Below are 18,418 nucleotides of genomic sequence, written 5' to 3'. Positions count from 1 at the left end.
AGCAGATGTGCACACAGAGACAGCTGCAATAGGCAAACCTGATAGGTACCTGGTTTGACAATTAAGTCCTCACAAATCACAAGCCAAACAGCAGGGGCACTGTTGGTGGAAGAAGTGGTATCTTTTAAGGAAATGGTTCCTTTAAAACTCAGACACAGAGAATCTTGTTATTAGGGAGCAGGCTTTGTCAGAGAGAGCAAGGCAAGAGCAAAGGAGGGGAGACTGTGCAGGACTGGGGACACTGAGCGGTTACAGTGCCTGCTCCCAGCAAGGGCACTTGGGTAGCCCGAGCACGTGCCCATGGGGGCAGCAGCTCCCGGGAAAGATTCAAGCAATCCTCAGTACTGGCGCACAATCTGTTGGATGCAGCCCGGACACAGGGCCAAGCACAGCTATGTCAAGTGGCACCTGACATTCCAGCCAACCACAGCAGGATGCTTACCTGTGATTGAAGCCATAGGGACTTCAGGGGAAGGGGATCACAGCAGATTGAGATGTCCTCAAAATCTGACCATGTTGTCGCTGAGTAGTGGAGTCTATCTGTGACCTCTCTTCTTGAATCTGGTCAGATTCTATGACTAGAATTTGCCAGTAATGATGCCATATCTGTTTCTGAGCCTTGGTTTTAGGATACGAGCAGTTTCCAAATTCTGTCTCTTGGAACGCTCTCTCCGAGGAAAGCCAGATGCCGTATAGGAAATCCATCTACTCTGAAATCTTCATGAATGAGGCTGGGCCAGGAACAGTGAGCCTAGGTGGAGAGAGAGAGAGAGAGAGAGAGAGAGAGAGAGAGAGAGAGAGAGAGAGAGTGAGTGGATCACTGAGGCATCACACCATGAAGAAACCAGAGTTATTTCAAACCACTGCATTTTGAGGAAGTTGATTACACAGCAACAGGTAATTAAAAAGTGACCCACTGGCAAGAGACAGATGGGGATTCCAAGCCCCATTAAGGCAGGTGACGTTCAGGGAAGTGCTGCTGTCCTGAGGAGAGACTGAGTTATTAGGTAACTCCTCAGGCTGAGTCCTAAAGAGGGGGAGGTTAGGGAGATGGCTCAAGGTTACCTGGATGTCAGCATGTCCTAAGACAGTGGACACAGTTAACACAAGCCCATTAGAAATGGGAACTAAGCCAGTTGCCATACTTCCTACCAATGCAGGTAACTGGATGAGAAACTGTCAGAGACCGAGCTGAAGGGGGGACCACTGGAGGAGGAAGAAGAGGGAGGTGGGGAGTTGTATAAAGATAAGGTGAAACAATGCAAAAGTTGTAAAGACTGGTGAGTTCCAATAGTTTATTAAAATAAATTATTTGTCTTTATAAGACTTAGAGCATTTATATTACTGCTATTACTACCATGACAAGTTTATTGAAGAAAACCATTTCTGCTCTCTTGTTTTGAAAAAATTCCTTTCACTATGTAAAGTATTATATGTTATAGGGGTTAATGTAATTTGTTCTCAAAATCCAACTTCTTTGAGTACCTCTCTGCTTCTGGAAATAACAGGAGTAAGAAATGAAACAGAATTTCAGGCTACTGAGGTCTCAAGGGAGGTGGGAATCTCAGGACCAAGTTATTTATATGAAGGGCAGGCAGGAAGAAAGGCTAGTTTGGTTCACAGATTAAACAGAATTAAGAAAAAACAAAAGATATTTTTGTGTAGCCTGGATTGTTTTACTTACTAATCTACTGCAGTCATTTTCATACAAATAATTTTAACTAAGCAAGAGATAAGTTCAGTAACATTTTAAAATAATCCAAATATTCCCATTCAAGATTCCAGATGCAGTATAGGCCAGCTCTGTGGGGAGTTTGGTGTATTGCTTTTCCTTGTTTTGTGACCAATCAAGCTGAAAATACTGAAGGAACTTGCCAAGTTTAAACTATTAGAACATCTTAGAAATGTTTCAAGGGGTGGGGACATATACCTCACCTGTTAATGGGAAAAAGGTCAAAGAATTTGTGACTATTTAAAAACTACAGCAATCACACATTTTACTTCTTCTAACATACCAGAAACATTCATAGATCTCATCTACCACCTGTATTAGTCAGGGTTCTACAGACAAACAGACCAACTGTATATACATACGTAATATTAAAACTGAGCATGTAATATGGGGTGGTATGATGGTTTCACACACACGTACACACACACAGGGGTGGACAAAAGCAGGTATAACAGCTATGTGTGAAATACAGTTTATTCTTATATTATCATTTATGAGTGATTATAAACCTACTCTTGCCCACCCTGTATATGTGAAAGGAGATTTATTTTAAGAACGTAGCTCACACGACTTTGGAGGCTAACAGCCCAACACCTGCAGGGTGAGCTGGCACACTGGAGACCCAGGAGAGCCAATATAGCAGTTCTAGTCTGGAGGCTGGCAGACTGCCCTAGCACCAGGCAGGGCTGATGTTCCACATGAAGTCTAAGTGCAAAATCTGTGGAGAATTCTCTCTTGCTCAAGAGAGGCCCATTCCTTTCTTCTATCGAGGCCTTTACCTGATTAGATGAGGTCCACCCAATTATGAAGGGTGATCTGCTTTACTCAGGGTCCACTGATTAACATGTTAATGTCTTCTAAAACACCCTCACAGAAACACTTAGAATAATGTTTGACCAAATATCTGGGCACCCTGTGGTGTAGCCAAGTCGACACATAAAATTAATCATCATATCACCCCTATACCACATTCTCAGTTTTAAAAATTTTTTGTTTTATTGCCAGATAATTTGTATACTAAGTATCTTAAATTGTTTTTATTTTTTATTTATAGTTGACATACAATTTTGTATTAATATCAGGTGTACAGCATAGTGGCGAGACATTTATATAACTCACCAAGTGATCTCCCCGATAAGTCTGGTATCCACCTGACACCATGCATAGTTATTACAATATTATTGGCTACATCCCCCTGTTGTACTTTACTTTCAGGGATTATTTCTATAGTTTGTTACTAAGTATCTTTTTTTCTTAAAGTTTTCTGCTTTTCTGGATTTATCAGAAATTGGAGTCAGTCTCTCTAAATTACTATTTGGAGAGAATGGAGAGTCCTGTATATTTGATCCTATAATTTTCAATTCCTAAAGAGACTCACAGAAGTAACTCTCCCTTATGCTAGAATTATGTAATGTACAAGCTCGGCCTGGGATGAAATAACCTCTGTGGTCTACAGGTTTAAATTATCAGAGAGCAGCTGAGGTAGTAACTTCATTTATGTCTTAATGCAGATCCCAGTTCACATTTGTTATCCTGTTTCCGTGTCCCTAACACTCGTTATTCGCAGCTATATTCCATTCTGTTTCCTGCTGGACTGTTTCCTGCCTCACATTAATTACTGCCTATTGTAGAGAGCTCTCAGCCGGTCAATACTTGTACAAAGTTCAAGCCGTAAAATTCAGGCATCCTGATGCAACCACACAAAGTTCATCTTCTGTGTTTATGTTGCTCTTTCTGCTTCCCATTACCTCAGAAAACATGCGATGGACAAATGGCAAAGGAGTGATTCTCCCATGTGGCTGCCTTCAAATAGGGAGCAGAGCCCTGGATGAGAGCTCCTATCCGGATTTCTTCTGGTCAGAAAAATATTATGGGCATCTATGGTCTGACAGGAAAAATAATCTTCCAGTCTAAGTGGCACCTGGAAAACTCTCCCATTAAGCAAAATCCTGTCCCCTCACTCACAAAACACTTTACTTGGAAGGAGCTACTTTTCACTAGAGCTGAGAGGCTGTTTTCTTATAATACCTGCTTTGGGACACCCTAAGCTAGATGTTCAAGTGCAGATTTTGGGGTCTCACCAAAACCGATTGAATCACAGTCTCTAGTTACAGGGCTGCCTCAGGCATTTGGCGTATTTGTGTCAAACACACACACACACACACACACACACACACACACATACACATAACATAAAATTTACCGTTGAACAATTTTTAACTGTGCAGCTCAGTGGCATCAAATAATTCACATTGATATGAAATCATCACCATCTCTCCACAGAACTTACCATCTCAAGCTGAAACTTCATATCCATTAAATAATAACTGCCCTTCCCCCCATTTCTCAGCCCTCTGTTCTCCTGTCTCTGAATTTGACTATTCTGGGTACCTCACATAAAAGGAATCATACAACACTTGTCCTTTTGTGTCCAGCTTATTTCACTTAGCTGGATTGTCACTCCCGAGTCGGACTGCACAGCCATTCTCGGCGGTGCAGATAGACTCTCAAGAAGCTACGCCATCGTCTCTCGAGACGGACGGCTGCCGATGATGATTTCACTTAGCACAGTGCTTTCAAGGTCCAGCCACATTGCTGCTTGTGTCAAATGCCATTTCTTTTTAAGGCAGAATAATATTCCATTATATCTGTATACCATATTTTGAGTATCCATTCATTCATTGATAGACATTTGGTTTATTTGTATCTTTTGGCTATTGTGCATAATGCAGCTATGAATGTGAGTGTGCAAACATCTGTTAGAGTCTCTTTCAATTTTTTTGAGTCTATAGTGAGAAGGTATTTGCATTAAAATGAGCTTCTCTAGTGAACATCTTCCCATAGAATTTGATAGCCAATAACTTAAAGGCTTTACTAGTAAATTGTTTTGTCTACTCTTGTGCAAAGTACCTTGAAATTTAGCTTTGTTTAAAGGAGAGTGAATGAATGGGTTTTAGCATAATCTCTTTTCTTTTGCTGTTCCCTCTTCCACATCCATGGTAAGATCCTAAAACCATGACACAAATCTTCCATGGTAAGTCCTTTTCTTTTCCAAGTTATTCTCAGCACAGTGGTCAGAGTACTCTTCCTAAAACACCTATTAAACTTCTCAAATCCATCTCAACTTCTTCCAAAAATTTTCAACAGTTTCTGTGGCATAAATAATAAAATCAAACCCCTCAGCCTGACTTTTAGAGCCACCGACATTTAGGCTCTGTCCATCTCTTCAGCCACATCCCTCCCTAGAAGTCCTTGCCTGCGGATCCTCAGAGTATGCTCTCTGGACCACCAGCATCAGCATCACCTGGGAACTTGTTAGAACTACACTTTCTCAGTCCATCAGGAAGGGTGGAAGGTGTGGAACCCAGCAGCTCACGGTCTAACAAGCCTTCCAGGTGATTCCGAGTTTGAGATCCACAGCTGTAGCCGATTGACTGGTGAATCTTCCCAAAACATGTCTCGTATTGCCAGCTGTGAATTTGTATTCCACTGTCCCACCTGCCAGAGATTACCTCTCTGTCTGCTCCCAGTCATTTGCTACCTTCCTCACACAGCCTTTGTTGAATCCCTTGTGGGAAATCCTCCTCCCAGCTCTGCACTCTGACAGACCATTTAGCAGCTCCCCCTGACTGGCTTGTGTCCTCTGTATCTTACACACGGCAGGTATGCTTTACCTCCAATGAATTTAAAAGGCAGCAGAGAATCTTCTCAAACCATAACCTTGGTCCCTTCAGACTGGGCAGAGCACCACATTTTTAGTCCCAAATTATTGATGAGTATAAACAGACTCTTCAGGCAGAAATCCACCCACAACTTATGGCCCTGAACTGAAGGTGCATAGTGTGAACTGGAGTGAAAGTCAATCAGGTGGCACCCTGATAAGCATTTCTTTCAGGAAATGAGTTGGGCTCAGCTGCAGCAGCAGATGGGGCGTGGGGGCGGGGAATCAGATCCAGCATCCACCAGAGGGGAGGGCGGGACTAAAGCCCAGGTGCCATGCTTTTGTTCCCCATCCCGCTCCCTGTGGGTTTAGAGAGATGTCTGAGAGCACTTCCCCTTTTCTTTCAAGCTTATGGCACACGTAATCTAAGGATGCTTAGCTTCCTTGCAATTACTCAAAAAGGAATAAATAATGAATTTTGTGTAGAAAATCTAGGAGGGTGTGCCAGGTTCAATTAAACCTTCAACAACGCCTGTGAGAAGGAGCAGTGGGAAGGCAAGATTTAATTTCCCCCAGATACTGAACAGTCTCCATAGTCCGTGGGGAATGCTGTAATGCGCTCATTGCGGGAGTATCTATCTTTTTGTTCAACTGCTGCCTAATTCACTAGAAAATGAGGAGGAAAATGCTTTTCTACACACAATTTGATAAGAGGATTCATTAGAAATACTGTTGTAGAATTAATAAAATGTTGAATGATTTTTCCATCATTTTTCTTCCTATAGTTGGTTAATGAGGATGAAAAGCAATTATTTTTATAATACATTTTCATGTAATTGGTGGCTAAGTGTATTGAATAGAAAAATAATGAATGTACTATTTTGCCATGAATTTCTTTGAAAGGGATTACTAGAATTGGAAAGATTCTGGAGAATTTTACCATTTGGGCTATAAGCACAAATCCGTGGATCCCCTTCTCCCCCCCACCACACACAATTTACAATAGGTGGTGTTATTTCTTTAAAAAGCTATCATTCTTTGCGCATTCTGCATTTGGAATGAGTTTGTACTGTTGCTTCAAATTCAGAAGCTGCATAGGATAGGAAAAGCATGTTTGTTTTCCTAAGATGGCCATTTTTGGCTATCTAGTAAACATTAGCAATCATTTAAAATTATGGTATAATTTCTTGATATATGAAAAGAAGCCATTTTCACTAAATGAAATTCAGAAACTACTTAGTGCATATGGGGGGGGGGGTTGTTGCTTACTCTGTCTAAGAATGTTTTTTAAGTCCTCTGCCCCAGAAGCTCATGAAGAAAATAACTTCCTGATATTTATAGATCGTGATCACAACAGCCAATAACTATTTACAACCTTCTAGGAAACTTCTCTAGTCTATGTCTCTGAAGACTCAAATATTTCTGGGTTCTAGGAAAAGGTCTCAAATACACACAAAAATGTTTGGAGCACTTACTAGTTCCTGTTTGTCTTTTCAACATAGCCATTTTCACTATTATATATATGGTGTTAGGACTCTCCATTCACACACACACACCCCAATGCCTCCACGCACTATTTCCTCAAAGATCTCTGTGCTCTTGATGGAGAGCATTCTGTTTAGGGAGCTGTCTGATCCGAGGCCATGTTTGGACTTACACAAAAGAGTGTCCTTGGCCTTCATTGTAAGAGATGATAGAACAGCGCTGGAAAATCATTTCTGTCCCTTCCGGAGGGGGAAACTCTTTAAGGACTTGAAGAAAAATTGGGATTACCAGATTGTCCTTTGGTGATATCACACTTTGTGAGGTCTCTGTTTTTATTTATTGTGCATGGTTTTGCAAAAACAACTTACATTTGTTAGGCTTTGTGAATTAATTCTAATAATGTTATTTTAGTTGTTCTCTTATTCATATTTAAGAAATACATTTGAATTTCTCTCTTTCAAACTGATTTTCATACCTGGCTCTTGTCTGCTTCTCTCCTGACATATGGCCATCCTCAACGACAAATAGTCTTTAATAAATCCTCAGTGCACCATCAGATAGGAGAGCTCCAGGCCAGGTATCAGTTTGACAGGAAACGTCTTTGCTGAAGTCAGCAGCTTGAGAATCAAAATTTCAGTTTGTAGAGTAAATCTTGACGGTAACATTGTGAAATCTGGTATTACTAATGACCATATTCATGATTCATTTTGTTCCACCGAGCCTTGCATTCATAATCACATGCTTTATTTATGTCGATGTGCTTTTCATAACAATACGCTTATTTCTTCCCTTCCTGAAAAGGCACCTTGTCCCTCCTGTCTGTTTCCACTTTTCAATCACTACAGCTATCACCCTGATTCAGACCTCGTGTGGTTTCCCCGTGTACATCCCCTATCTCCCCACACTATTCCATCCTACATCCTCTCATTATAATTAATCTTCTGAATCGAAGCTCTGTCATATCATTTTCCCTGTTTGGAAACCTTCAGCTTTTCTCTGCTGCCCGATGAGTTTATACTGGCATCCAAGGCTCTGCAGGGTACATCTTCAACTAACTATCCAATCCTAGATCCCATGCTCTCCCCCAATACTTCCAGAACCTTCAGCCAGAGGAAACACACTGTAGCTTCCCACATGCACATCTTCATTCACGTGCCCGCAACAGGGGTTGGCACACTATGCCATGTGGGATTTCGTCTGCAGCCGGATTTTGTACAGCGCATAAGCTAAGGATGGTTTTTACATGTTTAAAAGGCAAAGGGTAAGAATATGCAACAGAGATAGGATGTCAACTGCAAACATTAAAATATTTATTATCCAACCCCTGGCCTAGAGGACACCCATCCTTCTCTTACTGCACATTTTCTACTTCAGGCCTGCACGAAACGCAGCCTCACACCACCCCTTTGCTGCCCCGCTGCCCATGCGGCTTCTTTCTTTGAACCCCCTTCAGGCATTTGTGGACTCTCTTGGCACTCTAAGTTTTCTTTGTTATACAATGAGCAGATATGTAAATTTTTATGAAGCTGAAAGAGGCTTGAGAACTGGGACTATTTCTTACTTCTTTTTTTTCTTTTTACAATTTCCTTCCAACATTCCAGCTCTAGTAAAATGAGTTATAGACCAAATAAACGTTGTAAATATTTGGAATTAAATTCAATTAGGGTCAAATAAATAAAAGCCATTTCCTGGGTTCTTAAAAATAGATGAAATTTTTCTCTGTGCTTAGGCCTCAATTTTTGCTGCGCCAAGGAGCAGGGTTCACTGTAGTGGCGGGCCCAGGATAGAATGGAAGGGTGAGCTTGAAATTCAGTGAACCCACAGGGGCTGTGTGAGTTTCTCTCTGGTTATGTGAAGAAACAATGCATGTTGCCAATAGGGATCACAGCAACTCCTAAAAATATCACTGCTTATTTAAAAATGCTCTAGTGTTTTCTGAGTTTTCTGTTCAATAGTTTTCCAATGAGATAATTTTTTATTTAATTTACTACTCTTGCTGTAATTGATGTAGATGATTCCTTCTATGAATTTCTGTGTTAGAATTTGGAAGTTTAAATTCAGGAGTTATAAGGGTCAAGATTCCCAAGCTATGGCATGGCATAATTTGATAATATACAAGGCAGAATAGAGAAGTGTTATCTGGGGTAATGTGATTGGTAAGTTGCTCAAGAGCTATGAGTGAGGCTGATCTTCTGAGCCAGGATGACTGATCATTCATTGGATTCAGTGCATGTCAGTCATTTCCGCTTAACCAGTAACTTAAGCATAGAAGCATCCTGCGGAAAGGAAATAAACCTAGTGGGCGGTCCCAGGAGTGACATGGACTTTGTATAGGAAAGAAGAGCTGATGTACTTCAGATAGATTTCAGGGAAAGCAACATGGTCATCAATGTGACAGTTTCATCTCATATTCATGACAAATCCAACAAGAACACAGCACACATGGAAACACACACACTCAAGACTAAGATGTAAAGTCTAAAGATATATATTAGGAAACTCATCCATATAACCAGAAGGAGAGTTCACATTATCATTGAGGAAGGAGCAAAATATTGAAGCCAGAAATAATGTGCCCAATTTCAGGTGTAAATAGTGGTGCTAGGCTATTATAAAATAACAAGAACCCATGTCAGAAGTGAGATCAGCCATAGCTTCAGATTCCGAGCAGATGGCAGGGCAAGGAGAGTGGGTCAGAATGAAGGCTGTGCCAGGTATGAGGCTGTCAAGCACAAGGGGTCCACACATGGAAAAGAATTTCCAGATTAAGACCATTCAAAAATAGGAATTGGCCCTGGCTGCTGTGGCTCAGTGGATTGAGCGTCGGCCTATGAGCCAAGTGTCGCTGGTTTGATTCCCAGTCAGGACACATGACTAGGTTGCACATCAGGTTCCCAGTTGGGGGTGCAAGTGAGAGGCAATCACACAGTGATGTTTCTCTCCCTCTCTTTCTCCTTTCCCCTCTCTCTAAAAATAAGTAAACAAACAAACAAACAAACAAACAAGTAATTAATTAATTAAAAAACAACAAAAAAAATCGTCTAGTGAAAGTGCATCAATACTAGTCTTGGGGTCTAGAACTTTTAGCAAATCAGACATTTTCCTAAGTAACTACAATACCATTGTCACACCTAAAAGAAAAAGAAGAAACACAAAGAACAATGATTACTAGTGCTCAGTCCATTTTATTAATGTTCTCAATTGTGGTTAAAATAATAAAAGAGAAAGTCTTTACACATTTCTTAGGGTGACATGTTTTCAAAGACTGGTAGAGCTAATGTTCATTGATTTTATTTTCCATCTGTGGGGGTTGTAAATAAATATTTTCAGGATTCTGTGGTGACCGAGCAGTAGTATGATATTATATCAGACCCCAGCAAGGTCAGGAGCTGGACTGAGGCAGTGTTAATAGAAATGCAAGGTAGAAACAGGGCCAGACTACCCCAGGGTGAGTAGACAACTGCCTACAGAGGGAAGGTTGCAGGGTAAAAAAAAATCCTCTTCTAAACTTCCTTCTAAAACTCCTTCTCCTTCCACCTTGTTATCCCCTTCCTATTATGTGGGCGGCACAGACACAGGCATAAAGCCACGGAGGGCCACGTCAGGCTGCTCGGGCTGGTACTTCCCAGTCTCCTTTCTTTTCTCACTCCAGCCATCTCTGGTCCTAGTCCTAGACAGTAGGCCCTCCCTTGTCCATGGTTTTGCTTCCCACAGTTTCAGTTATCCATAGTGAGTCATGGCCCAAAAATATTAAATGGAAAACTTCAGAAATAAACAATGCATAAGTTCTAAATTGCATGCCGTTCTGAGAAGCATGATGAAATCTCCCCTCATCCTTCTGTCCTGCACAGAATGTGAGTCATCACTTTTCCCAATATATACACACTGTATACTCTACCCACCTAATGTCTCTTAGCAGCCATCTTGGTTATGAGATCGATTGTCCAGGTATAACAGTGCTTGTGTTTAAGTAACCCTTATTTTTACTTAATAGTGGTCCCAAAGTGCAAGAGTAGTTTAAACTTTATCATCTGTACGTATGTGTAGGAAAAACATTGTATATACAGGGTTTAGTACTATCCGTGGTTTCAGGCATCCACTGGGGGTCTCGGAACATATCCCCCTCAGATAATGGGGGAACTGCTGTTCTACCCATTTCCTTCTTGGCTCACCTCCTGCTCCTCTTCATTCTATTGAAAGTACTTTGACATTATGATTCCTCCTTATTCTTCCTTATATAGTTCTGTTTTCTGTGGCCTAATCCCAGGTACCCTAAATTTGGGATTTCCACCCATTGCTTCACTGTGCTTGCCTCCTAGTCCTTAATAATTGCCCCTCTGGCTCCCAAAATCTCACAGTAGAGAGGCCCTGGTTTGTCTCTGCTTCCACAGCCTGGCCAGCCTCTTGACTACAACCTCATAAGAGCCCTTGAGCTAAAACCACCCAGCTCAGCTGCTCCCGAATTCCTGATCCACAACACTGTGAGACAATAAGTGTTTGTGTTTTCAACTGCTAAATACAGGATATTTTGATATGTAGCAATAGATAACTAACATTCCCATTCCTTCCTACGTGTATTCATTTTGTCCAACAAATAATTATTGAGCTCTGTTGGCTTGATTGCAAAGTCTGTGGGAGGTTACACAGGACAAGCTTTGATGGATAGAAAGAAGCAGCCGCATCCCAGACCGATGGCCACACTTGGCAACTCCCAGTCTTAGAGGCAGAACAGCCCCTGTTTCCAAAGAAGTTGCGTGTCCTACACCTGTGCCAGACAAAGGAGGAACTACCCAACTTTTAAAAATAATTTGGGGAAAAAGATTGTAGAAATTATTCAAGGGTTGCTTTCATATCTCATTAGTTCATTTAGGAAGTTTCTTGACCCCTTAAACAAAGTTCTTGCTATGATTTAAGTCCCTTTATTTCTATCACTTCTTTGGTGAAGACAAGGAATATGCTCAGTAAAATAAACCCTTTACTGACTCCAAATTGCCCATCTCAGTGTCTAAGTAGTTAATTTTTAAACGGCACAGATCCCACTGAGCTAAGTACAGCAGAAATAAATAATGTATATCTCTGTGTTTCTCATGTGTTTGCCCCTAGCTATATTGTGTGCATGAGAGATTTAATCAATCCCAATCCAGGCTCAGACAGCAGCCCCCTGATGCAGTGTTATTACCTTCCTCCAGAATGTAATTTTTAAAAAATTCTCAGACCCACCGGACAAAACTTCTAAGGCGTCAGCCTGAATTTTCTGGCATTTGTTGACTCACATACGCACATTGGTACATTTCTGATGTATGACTCTCTTTATTCAGTAGCAGGCATTTACAATTAAGCATGATTTTATATGATACTTGTATGAACTGTGCAACAACTTTAAATTCTGGAATAAATTGTCATTATAGTTATGACATACCTCTCAGACAGTCAAGGGAAAAATATGTTCTTTAAATCAGCTGTAATTTTTTTATTCCAGTAGAAAATAATTTGCTGTACAAACTCGTAACTAAATTTGAATTGGAATTCTATTCAAACAGATTCCTCCAGAGCCAATGTTTAAAGCATGTTTAAAATACTTAGATGTTCCAATTGTTTATTAAAAGATCTATTGACCACAAGATGCATAAATTAGACTTCCTAAATATAGATAACTTTTCCAAGTGAAATTCCTTAGTCTTTTTGTCACAAGCAAAAGTGAATCATTTGTCTTTGCAGATTCACTTCTTGGCTACCCAAAAATGTGTAATATTTGAATGTTGGAATTATTCCTGAGTGGACAGACTTTTTTTAAACCTAATTTTAGAGACTGGAGATTCAGTAAGAGTGAGAAAAGATAAATGGATCTTTGGCAACTAACTTTAGCCCTTGTGAGAGAGGATACAATTGTCCAGTATGAACATGCTTCTAAAAATAACCATGGGCAAAACTGTGGCCTTGCGGTAAATTAAAATACCTCCTACTGAAGACAATCAGGCTTCATATATACTTAGCTTTTTGGGTGGGACATAACCCCAAGTCTGTTGGATGAGACTATTAACCAGACTCAGGCTTGTCTTATTTGAAGGCAAGTTGTCAAAGAGATTGTAAGTCCAAAGAAACAACATAAGTTCACATTTATTTTTAATTTTCAGTTTCTCCACACAGTTGAGTCACTCTTAAGAGGCAAAAAAGCACATTTTATAAATGACTCAATTCATAGAACCGTTCTGTGAGACAGGTTATGTTGACAGAAAGATGGGTTGAACAGGGGCAGAGAATGTCCTTCTGCGCTCGAAATTCGGTGTGTGTTAATTTTGGAGAGAAATTATTTATGCTACTACTGCAAATGTTTAACTATAAGAGCCATGCTCTAGAAGAGGAAAAGCTGATGGGTAAGACTTATCCAGCAAAAATATCAGGTCTAAAGTTTATAATAAGCTTTTGTTTTGATAAAAGAACAAAAATATGTAGTTTCAGCATGTGTCTTTTTCTTAACACTAGATGAAGTGTTTTGTTTTGTTTAAAGAGGAGTCTATTTAAACTCATAGTTAAAGAAAAATTTCCCTCTGGAAATGAATTTTGATTAATTTATTTCCTAAAGAGTAGTTAAGGCAAATACTCTGTCCAATGCATTAGATGTTAATCACATGTGCTATTTAAATTTAATTTAAAATGAAATTAGAAGTTCAGCTTCTCAGTTTCATGTGCCACATATCAAGTGCTCAGTGGCCCCATGTGGTTAGCGGCTACCATATTAAACAGCATAGATAAAGAACATTTCCGTTATCACAGAAATTTCTGGATAGCATTGTTCTATATCTTACCTAGAGAACAGACAACCATAGGTCCCATATAAAATTGTTACCTAAATTCAGTACCAAATAGAAGATATAAGCAGTTTATTGGAAATGGTAGAGGCTTTTAAAAAAATAGGGAAGACCTTGAAGATTCTAATACTACATAATGGTGTAAAAGTCATGGGGTGGCCTGCTGAGTATTTAACTTCTATTTTGAATTGTGTTGTTCTTGGTAGTACTGGTAATTATTTATTTGTTGCTTTAGCAAAAATAAATGTCAAATATTCCTTGGGTTGTCCTGGGCAGGAGGACTGATCAGGGAAGCAGAGAAAGTATTTCCCATTTAAAATAATCAGGGCCCTTCTCAGAGGCAAGAAAGCTTTGTTTTTCTGGTGATGGGTGTGGAATGAGCACTTTGTGCCTTGAGAGTTCAGAAAGCAAGGAGGCTGGCCAACCCCGCCCCCAGCCTACCTGAATTTCTGAGACTGGAAAGAAGGACAGTAGTTGTATATTCTGTAATGGGCTGACCCTCTAATCAGCTCAAGCATAGCACCTCTATGCAGAAGAACTCAGCTGCATGGGCACTTAGGTGATGTCCAGAGAAGGCACCCCGGGTCAAGGGGAGCCCCCCACAGATGTGGCCCCCTTTGAAAGCTTAGCATGACCTGTGGCAGAAGTTGGTTGAGGGTGACTTCCCTCTGGCTATGGACAGTCAAGTGGACACTCAGGAGTGTCAGTGTTGTAGCAAGCAACAATGACCCCAAGGCAACAGATCTTAAGACACAAAGCTCTTTTCCAGGTGGAATTGAAAAGTGGATGGACCTCTTTGTTGGATGAAAAGCCACCACATTTTGGGTGGGCAGGGGAGTGTTTGGAGAGACCCAAGAGTGTATTGTAGGATTTCTTTCCTATCTGGCACGTAGGTATTTAAGAAATTTTAATTTACCTTGGGAAAAAGAAATAGACTTGCTATTACTGGTTTGATAGATATTTCATGAAGACATGGGCAGCTGTAATTTAACAGGCCACCCCTGAGGGGTTTGTAAAATATCCTATATTTGGAAATATTCCAATTGACAAGAGACCCAAATAACTGGCAAATAACTGGATATCCCACCTGCTGAGTAAACTTAATTTAGGTATTGAAACAGTAAAGTTAATTTTAAAACACTTTTTGAGTAACTAATTAAAATTTTAAAGATATTTATACAACCAAGATTACTGTATCCAGCAAAGCGATCATTTAGAATCAAAGGGCAGATAAAGTGCTTCCCAGATAAGATAAAGCTAAAGGAGTTCATCATCACCAAGCCCTCATTATATGAAAGGTTAAAGGGATTTATTTAAGAAAAAGATAAAAAATATAAACATTAAAATGACAACAAACTCACAACTATCAACAACAGAACCTAAAAAAATAAAAACAAACTAAGCAAACAACAAAAACAGGAACAAAATCATAGCTCTGGGAAGCATGTGGAGGCTTCTCAGCTGGGAGAAGAAAGGGGGAAGAATGGGGAAAGGGTGCAGGGAATCAGATACATAATTGGTGGGTACAAAATTGACAGGGGGATTTTAAGAATAGTACAGGAAAGGGAGAAGCCAAAGAACTTACATGCATGACCCATGGACGTGAACTAAGGGGGTGGGATTGCTGGAGGGAAGGGGGGTACTGGATGGAGGGGAGCAAAGGATAAAGAAATTGGGACAACTGTAACAGCATAATTAATAAAATGTACTTTTAAAAAAAGAACAAAAGAAAGAAATAACCCTGTAGGATTTTGTTGAATAGCCTTTTGGCTGTCTGTAGGCATGTACGTATTTTACAAATCAGGGGTCATGGTTCACACACTATTTGGCAATATGCATTAAGTATTTTTTCTGGGATGTTTAAAAAAAGATATTTAAATTCTAGTAGTTATCATTTTTATTATCAATTTTCAAACTCAACAAATAACATACTTGCACATGTGGACCTTTTATTTACTAAGTTCTAAGTGAAATTTTTCAGTTCATTTAAGCAGGTTTGATCTTCATTGCAACTGGTTTCTGTACGTGGTTCTATACAGAACAGACTTTGTAAATGTGTTAAAATTCATGGCAAAATGGTCCTATTTTCAGATGTGTTAACCCATCTTTATAATTGCAGTGGAGATTTTATTATTGACTTAGATTTTGAAAACTAGTTCTGTTAATTTAAAATATTTCCATGATTGTCATAAAATGACTTATTTAAATGATAGTGATATTAAATATTTGACTCATTACAGACACATGCTTTTTTTTAGAAATTTAATTTCTTTTTTTTATAATTATAAAATTATGTTTATTTTTATACATAGATTATCAGTGCCACAAATTAATAAACATACCAGTTTGGAATTAATATGTATAATGGCTCAATGCTTTCTCACTATGCCACTATGTTTTCTAGTTCTCTACTACCTATTTATTACATGTAGCTCTTAGACATTTCCCTACTCAGTGCCATATAATTGAACATAATTGTTCAATTTTGTTGTTTCCCAGAAACCAAATATGGTTTTAGATAGGGTATACTAGGCCTCACTCAGCAGCAACCCCATCCCCAAAGTCTGCTGCTCCCACTTCTAAATCCTGGTTTCAGTTACAGGATACTGCTGATGATAAAAGGAGAAAGAGCTGTAGTAATTCTCTTTGAGCTTTATTCTAAACATTTACAAAGGTAAGTATTGCCTTAGCTATAGCTACATACTCATACAACAATTAAATTTTGTGTGGTTTTGAGAATGACTGGCAAGTAAATTCAAAACTAAAATAAAGATGGGTTATGAAAAAAACTTTCACATTTGAGCTGGCTAGTGGGCTATGTCGAGTTACTGAATGGACAGAATAAACATGCTTGTGCATTAAAAAACAACAACAACAAAGACTGAGAAAGGGGGAAAAAAAGTTAAGTTCAGCTCCCATGAATTTATCTAGAATATTTCAATCTAAAAATCCAGGAAAAACTTTTCATTTCTCTTTAATGTAATCTGTACATATTCTGGTTTAATATTGTTTTTATCTTTAGCCATATGTTGTTGGGAAAGTGGCACCACTTGTTTTATTCTGTTTTGTTTTTTTTTTTTTTTTTTCAGTGCTCAAGGCTATATCCAGAGGAGATGTGTTTGCATGAGGTCAGGCCACGCCAAGCAGGGAATGGTGCATTTCAGGTCAGATACCATCAATATATGTCCTCAGCAAGGGACTCAGATGGCAGAAAATCCATGAGGAAGTAGTGCTAACTACCTTACATATGCCCTTGGGGTTCAGTCCCCTACAGAGTAGCTTTCAGTATCCAGATAAATCCAGGTCCATGGTGTCTCCAGTGTCACTAGGATTCACAGACCTATCCAATCTACCAAAACTCAGCTCAGCTCTTAGGAGATTTCACCTGCCCAAGTGGCACTTCTTTCTGTTTTGCTTGTGAATGAAACCCAACATGCACTGTAGGGGCCAGGGATGGAGGAAATACTTCCTTCTTTTCCACAGAAAGTCAATATCACTAGGTCACTCCTTTGCTAATTTGAAATTCTACCTTTGTCAAGGATACCTTCTTTTCCTCCTCTTTTAGCTTTCTACCTCCATATAGATTCTATACTAAATGAGATGAGCAATTCTCTACTGGGGGCTTTTAACACAGGAAGTTCTATCAAGATTTTATGTGCTGAAAAAAGAGATTTGTCTTCCACCAAGAGTTCAGAAATGTACAGCTACTTACCAAGTCTTTCAACCTCCAACCCAGACAAAATTCTTTTAGTGAACTAACCCAGAATGTGTTCGCTTAAACAGACACGAACAATGTCTTAAATAAAACTATTGTGATACTAGTAAAAAACCCCAGCTTTTTAAATCTAAGTAACACTGTTGATGTGAATGACCACTTTTCTCCTGAATTCTGGCCTTAGTTACAGGATATTTATGATGATATGAGTCTTATACAATGAATGAGCAAAACTCTCCAGTTGACTTAATCTGGCAAGATCTTCCTTAAGTATGCGTATGAGTTTGGGCCTTGAGCCAGCAATCAAAAAGATTGTAAACTTAAATGATTACATCATCTAATGAAGTCTTCTTTTTGGCCAGGACAGAGGCACCTTCTCCAAAATTTATTCAGAATACATTTGAATCATTCTGGCTGTGTGACCTTGAACAAATTACTTGACCTCTCTGTGGCTCTGTTTTCATCTGTAGAGTAAATAGATTATAACATGTACCTCATAGGCTGAATAAACAAGTTAACATATAAAAAGTACTTGGATTATCTGGCACATAAATTTATTTAAGTATTAGCTATTTTTATTATTATTATTTGATTGATAGAGGGAAGCTGAAAGGTTTACATTTATTCTAAACCCATGTAATTATCTACCTAATACAGTTTCTACTTAGAGAACATTTTAAGACACATTTTGTATATTTAAGCATTTTCCAAATAACGATCTTAAATTAAATATAAACCCCTTCTGGAAACAGTTTCTTTTTAAATAAAAATATTTGCCAATGAATGTCTTATCTTAAGCGGATGAAGGTAGAGATAAAAATGGGAGGGACATACACTGAAAAATCTTGACATAAACTTGTAATCACTACTTGGGTCTTAAAGTTTCATTTCTCATTGACCTAGATAACTATATAAAGGTAGCCATAGTTAAATATCTTGGAGATTTTTTCCATTTATTTTTTATTTACTTTAATAATCCTATTGGTGATTTAAAAATCATTTGAAAATACTTTTTA

This window comes from Furipterus horrens, unplaced genomic scaffold, assembly GCF_987537825.1.
Source record: "Furipterus horrens unplaced genomic scaffold, mFurHor1.1.pri manual_scaffold_1, whole genome shotgun sequence".
NCBI lineage: Eukaryota > Metazoa > Chordata > Mammalia > Chiroptera > Furipteridae > Furipterus > Furipterus horrens.
This window is presented reverse-complemented; position numbering follows the sequence as displayed.